Raw genomic sequence first — 6,779 nt, forward strand, 5'->3', positions numbered from 1 at the left:
GTTGCATTTTCCCTTTTTTTTTAGATTTTGGTTTTTTTTTTTTTTTTTTTTTTTAAATTTTTTATCATTCTACTTTGGAATATTCAGCTTTCCTCATTTTCTCTCTTCTCCCCTTCTGGATCATAAATAGAACTTTGTTAAACCTTAGGATGTTACTCTTTATTCTGCATTTCATTATGTCTCTGAACTTTATTCTGGAAGTCATTATTTCCTCAAGTCTGTGTAATTGTTTATCTGATCTATTGAATTTTTAACTTTAGTGATTGCATTTTTCATTTGAGAGGTTTTTTTAGTTCTTTTTCAAATTATGCTGTTTTTTAAAAATAGCATTTTATTACTAGTTTGTGATTTCTATTTATTTTTTGAATAATTAAAAATACTTATTTTATATCCCATATTTCTAGTATATGAAGTCTTTGGTAGTTTAATTGTACTGTTGATTGTTTCTGCTAACTCTTAAATACAGTTTTTCATGTTTTGGATTGAGCTCATGTTTAAATGCCTGGGCTTTATGTACAAGAATCTTGTAAAGTGTATGTTGATGGTGCATCCTTCTGCAGAGAATTTGTTTGTGTCGCTTGGGCATTCCAAGGTATAACCAACCCAGGGCTACTTAAAATAGTTTCTTGTTTGAGCTTCCTTGGGCCTACTAGGTAGTATCATTTAAAACCCAGTTTTGGAGTATGTCAACCCTGTGGTTATTGTCATGGAAAACTTCTATTTATTTTTATTCACTCTGAGTCTAGGCCAAGAATGACATTTTTATTTGTCATCTCTTTTTGTCAGTGGGTGAACATACTTTTTGAATTGACTTTGTGGACCCTGGCTTTGTTTGTAGATCTTAATTTTAACTACTCCTTTGGGTTGATATCATGTTTTGCCTACTGTCTCCTATAAACCATATAAAGCTCAAGCTTCCAGATCCAGACGTTGTTGAAAATACCTGATTACATCCCTACTGCAGTGACAGCTTACCACTCTGGACTGAAGTCCTCATTTTATTTTTTGCCTTTGAAAATTTCTACCCCCTTTAAAGTTAATTATATTATTATTTCTAGCTAATTGTATATTTAAAATAATTTTAAAATATTCTTTAGTATTTCTATATGTTTTATATGAGAATTTTCCAGAACATCTATTCTACTATATTATTAAAAATGAAACACACAATACCCTCTTAACTGGTTTCTCCCTTCTGCTTTAGCCTCTTTCCAATCCATTCTGTACCTAATAGGCAATGTGATGTTAAAAGTGCAAAATGATCATGTCACTTCCTTGGTAAAATTCCTCAGTAGCTTCCTGTTGTGTGCTGAACCTTCCTGGTAGTATCTGTGACTGTGACCTTATTTGGAAATAGGGTCTTTGCAGGTGTATCAAGGTAAAATGAGATCATACTGGATTAGGGTGGGCCCTAATCCTTGGATTGGTGTCTTCAGTAAAAGGGAAATTTGAAGACATAGTCGGACACACAGGGCGAAGCCATGTGGTGCTTGGTGTTGTGCTGCCACAAGCCAGGGAGTGCCAAGGATTGCTGGCAGCCACAGGAAGCTGGAAGAGGGACTTAGAATAGTTTCTCCCTATGAGCCTCTATGTAGGAAGCAACCATGTGATAAACTTGATTTCAGACTTCTGGCCTCCAGAACAGTGAGAGAAATAATTTCTGTTTTTTTTAAGCCACCCACTTTATGGTAGTACTGGTCACCCTAGGAAACTAACACTGGTAAACAGATGAATAAGTGAAAAATAGTAGAGCAGACCGGAGAAAACTGAAAACAAGTGTTTTCAGAAGTGAGTCCTGGAAACAAGCTGATTGACATTGCAGAACGAACAACTCTTCCTCGTGTAATTAGTATAAAATAAAAGAGTCTCAGTATGGTCTGTTATGCCTTTTTGATCTTTCTTGCTTTACTTTTTCCAGCTTCACGTTGCCTCTGCTGCTTTCACTGGCCTGTTATGGTTCCTTGAATAAGCCAAGCTCTTGTCTGACTCAGGGATTTTGTACATGCTGATCTCTCTGCCTAGGAAACTCTTTCTCCTATGTTCTGCTTGGATAACTACTACTCATCATTCATGTCTGGTGAAATGTCAGTCCTTGAAGACCCCCTCTATAATATTTTTCCTCCATCAGCCACATGAATTAGGTCCCTTAGTTATACCTTCTCGTGCATGTCCCCGCTTCCTAGCATTTATCATGGATTGTGACTAGACTATGTATGTTATTTGTATGACTGTTTTTTTAATGTCTGTCTTCCCCAGTAGACTGTATGCTCCATTAGGCAGCAACTGTATCTGTTTTAATCTTCTCTATTTCTCTAGCTACCAGCATCGTGACGGGTATGCAACAAATATTTTTGAATGAATGAAAGCACATTTTAAAGCTTACAATTAGATGGATGGGCACAAAGAGAAAAACATCCATTTTTCAAATTTTTTTTTATTAGGGCCAGAGTATTAGGTGAATTGTTTCAATCATTTTTACTTATGTAGCTATTCTAACAGGTTAATTATAAATGTCATTATAGTAAAAGAGCAACCACTCTTCATTCACTCAGAGTCATATTTTGAAATATATTTGAAATGCCATATATTAGTATAATTAGTATTTTTCACTGGTTGCTTAGAATAGATACCATTTAGATATTTAAACTAAGTTGGTTCAGTGTCCAAACTCAATACTCTGTATATACCAAGATAGCAGAAACTACTCAGTGAAGATAGTATGAAACATGTGCTTTCTCTAAAAAATTCTTATAAACTTGTCAATTTGTGCTTAATTATAGGTAATATTTAAGATCACCGAGGAGTTTCTGTATAATGATTCTCAAAGTTCTTAGACTGTGGCGCTTGAGGCCCACATGATGGAATTTTTCACCTGCCTTGGTTTGGCAGAAGGCCAGCTTACTGACCCTCACAGCAGGCTGTGAACTCACCTTTTAAATGATGTATATTTCTTGAGTGTTTTCTCTTTACTTGTGCCCTGAGACAGGTAAATTATGGAAGGCACAATTCTATAAATTGAAATGTATCACAAATAATTGTGGCCCTAGGACCCAAGGAATCCTGAGAAAATACAACTGAAGGGACAACTACCATGGTCGGCCCCAGCTACTCTATTAAAGAACAATCTGCTCTAGCTGGCCTCAGTTAGTAAATTTTGAGGCTGTTGAAGAAAGTAAGCGAACACATAGGAGAACCACATATGGAAATGCCACTTTGCTGAAATCCCCCCTTGATCTATTCCAGCCCTTAAACCTGGGGACATATGGGTTTAATAGTGTTACATGTTCTTCAAATTCTAGAAATGTTATTTAGGCCTGAATTTATATTGAACAAAATTGATAATTGCTTTTAATATAGAAATGATGATAATGGTTTGGGTTGCACCTTGAAAATATGCTATTGAAAGACAGTAGAGGTGTGTGTCTTCCTTTAGCTGGTATGTCAAAAGTTTACTAATGGATGTGGTAGCCATGTATATGGTAGCAGGAAGTACCCATTCAGAAGAACTCCTTCCAGATAAGCGGGTGTGATTTGTGTTGTATCTTTTTCTCTAGACATGTCCTGCTTGATGTGGTTGTCAAATGAGATTCAGAAATATGGAGTCCCTTGTTATGAGTCCGTACATGACCTGAATAGGTCTGGTTCCCTTCTGTATCTGTAGGAAATTTAGAAGGCCAGGTGATGTCTGGAATCCTTTGCTGGCTTTGACATATAGAATCACAGGTTTTTAGAGTTAGAAGGGATCTTTCTTTATGTTTCGTCCATCCCTTTCCCCTCATCTAAGAGATGAGGCCTAAGGAGGTTCCTTTTGTGCCTGAAACAATGCCTCTAGTTAAAGGTGAACCAGCATTAGAACCCAAGTCTCCCAATGATCTGTCAGCTCAATGCTTTTGCACTAAACTGTGCTACATCTGAAAGATGTCTTGTACTCTACACTCATTGAAAAGTGGCCTATAGATTGGACAAAATTGACCCATTTAAAATAAAAAGACAAACACAACAAAAACATTTTTCTACCCAGAGACAGGTGGGTCCTGTTAGTGCTTTTTGGTTTAGGATACTTCGGGTTTGTCCTAGAAGTCAAGTACATCATCCTCCAACAGGAGCAAGACCTCTTGAGCTGTCAGTCTTTAAGGGGTACTGCTGGTCAGATCTACCAGCCTGGCTGCCAGAGCTTTATTGCCGTTATCAGGTGAGTTCACCTGGTCTAGATATTCATAATAGGAGTTCTTACTGCAGACCTTAAAAGGCAATCGAAGAATTGGTTGAGACAGAATGAATGAACTTAACATACATAAGGAGAACTACATACACTTTTTTAAACACAGGAAACAAACAAATTCATAATAAACCAACTAAATATACTTACATTATGGATATGGTGCTAACTTTGAATCCCTCTTTTTTTTGGAATTCATGAAAATCAGATCCAGAACTGATAAAGAGAGTTTGTTATCTAGATTATGTGTTACAGGATGACCTTCTGTTTGTGCTGGGTTGAGCTATGTAAGGTTGGTTGCCTATGTGTATCCCAGTGTTGAATATTAATTGTAGAGATTTTATGGTTTTCTGAAAGTTCTCAAAGTTTATATTTAAATAAAGACAGTTTCTTTTTATCAACTTAGTGGAGATGTAATTTATATACAATAAAATGTATATATTTTAGAGGTAGTTTTGATGTGTTTTGATAGTGCACATGACCTAACCAACATGTAGAACATTTATGTCGCCCCCAAAGTTCCCTCTTGCCCTTTGTCAGTCAGTCTCCCTCCCCAGTCATCTCCCAGCCCCAGGCAACCACTGATTTACTTTCTAGGTTAGCTTTGCTTATTCTCAAACTTCATATGCATGTAATCATACAATATGTACACATTTGTCTGGCTTCTTTTGTTCAGCATAAAAATATCACATATTTTATCAAATATTTCTAAGGAGGATGATTTCATTTACTGTGTCATACAAAATACCAGCTGACCATTTTATCTTGAAAATACTTTGAACAAGGCTGTCCGCTTGGTCTCCTCTCTAATCATCCTCTGACAGTGTCTGCTGCAGCTCTGTGGGTTGTTGATTACAGTGAGAAGTTCAGAGGTCAAGGTCAGTTCTGAACTAAAAAAGATTCCCCACCAGAAAATGTTCCAGCACTTCCCATATATGATGGTTAAATACCCCCCATGGCTGGGACTCTTTACTTTTAATGCTCCACATTTCATGGCTGTTCGTAATGCTGGAAGCAACCAGGTCTCTTTTTCTAACTTGGTTACTATGAGTCTGCCTACGGAGATACCTGGTAAAAACTGTAAAGCAGGAGAAATCAGGTCTTGGTGACTTTCTAATGACCCTGCTTGCTTACTGTCTTTCCCATGTCGCCTGTCCCTATCTCTCATACCCCAGCAATCTCCCCCTATCATTCCCACCCAGGCCTGTCTTCCACATCTTTCCCTGCCAACAGAACCTTCCTCTTCAGGGTCTCATTTCACCTGGCACTGCTGTCAGCTAGCTCCCATTTCTACAAGATGGGCTAATCAACTGCATCTTAAGTTATGGGATGCAACCGTAGTGCCCAGCACTAGGAAGGAACTGCAGGTGAATAAGGCATGGTCCTCGTTCTCAGCGAGTCCAGAGTGTGGTGGGGATGTTCAGACAACAGCTCTAACCCCCAAACAATCTTTTCTCCTCTTCTCAAGGGTCCTTTCTGTGTATTTGGGAGAGCGAGGAGGTTCCGTGGGCCGCCATTCCTCAGTTACTCGCTTGGCCAGCTTTCCTCCACGTCTTGTGTTTCTCACCGCATGGCTGTGGGCACCATTCACTTTGTTCTTAGTTGTGGCTTGGAATCCAAAGATATGAACCCTCTCACAGCCATTGTGATACCACTGCATGAAGGGAAGTGGGGCAGTTATGTGTAAGTAAGGGGTCGGTCTCACTTCTTATGGACCCCAGAGTCCTGTTCTGTCAAAACCATTCAAAGTTATGTGGATAAATCAAGGAAATTGCAGTGCACATGGGAAGATTTAAAAACCATCTCCTAATTATTATTTCTCTTACCATCCAAGAGAATAGCACCCAGGAGGTTAAATATGTGTGTGTGTTCCTCCTATTATTAGTTAAAAGTCTATTCAGAAAAATACCTTCCTAAGAGGATTTTCCAAGACCATGGGACATTAAACTTCTGAACTCATTGTATAAAAGTTTGTTTCAAAATTAAAATTTTAAATAATTTTCTCCCAGAAGTAGGTTTTTAAAAAAAATGTTTTTTTATTTTATACATTTTAATTAATTAATTAATTTATTTTTGGCTGCGTTGGGTCTTCGTTGCTGCATGCAGGCTTTCTCTAGTTGTGGTGAGCGGGGGCTACTACTTTGTTGTGGTGAGCGGGCTTCTCATTGCGGTGGCTTCTCTTTGTCGTGGAACGTGGGCTCCAGGGCACGTGGGCTCCTCAGTAGTTGTGGCGCATGGGCTCAGTTGCTCCTTGGCATGTGGGACTTTCCAGACTAGGGCTTGAACCTGTGTCCCCTGCATTGGCAAGTGGATTCTTAACCACTGCACCACCAGGGAAGTCCCCAGAAGTAGGCTTTTAAAAGTGTGCTTTTGGAAATTGTAAAAAGGTATATTAAAAAAAATTTTAAGTATGCCACTTTTATTTCTGGGGCCCACAAATTAATATAACACTATCATTGTCAACTAAAATAGGAGAGAGTTAAGGAGCATAGCAGAGAGCCATAGTTCAAGTGATCTGAAGTTACCTTAATATGACTTTAAACTCCTGGAATAGGGAAAG

This window comes from Lipotes vexillifer, unplaced genomic scaffold (assembly GCF_000442215.2).
Source record: "Lipotes vexillifer unplaced genomic scaffold, Lipotes_vexillifer_v1.1 scaffold1053, whole genome shotgun sequence".
NCBI classification, from domain to species: domain Eukaryota; kingdom Metazoa; phylum Chordata; class Mammalia; order Artiodactyla; family Lipotidae; genus Lipotes; species Lipotes vexillifer.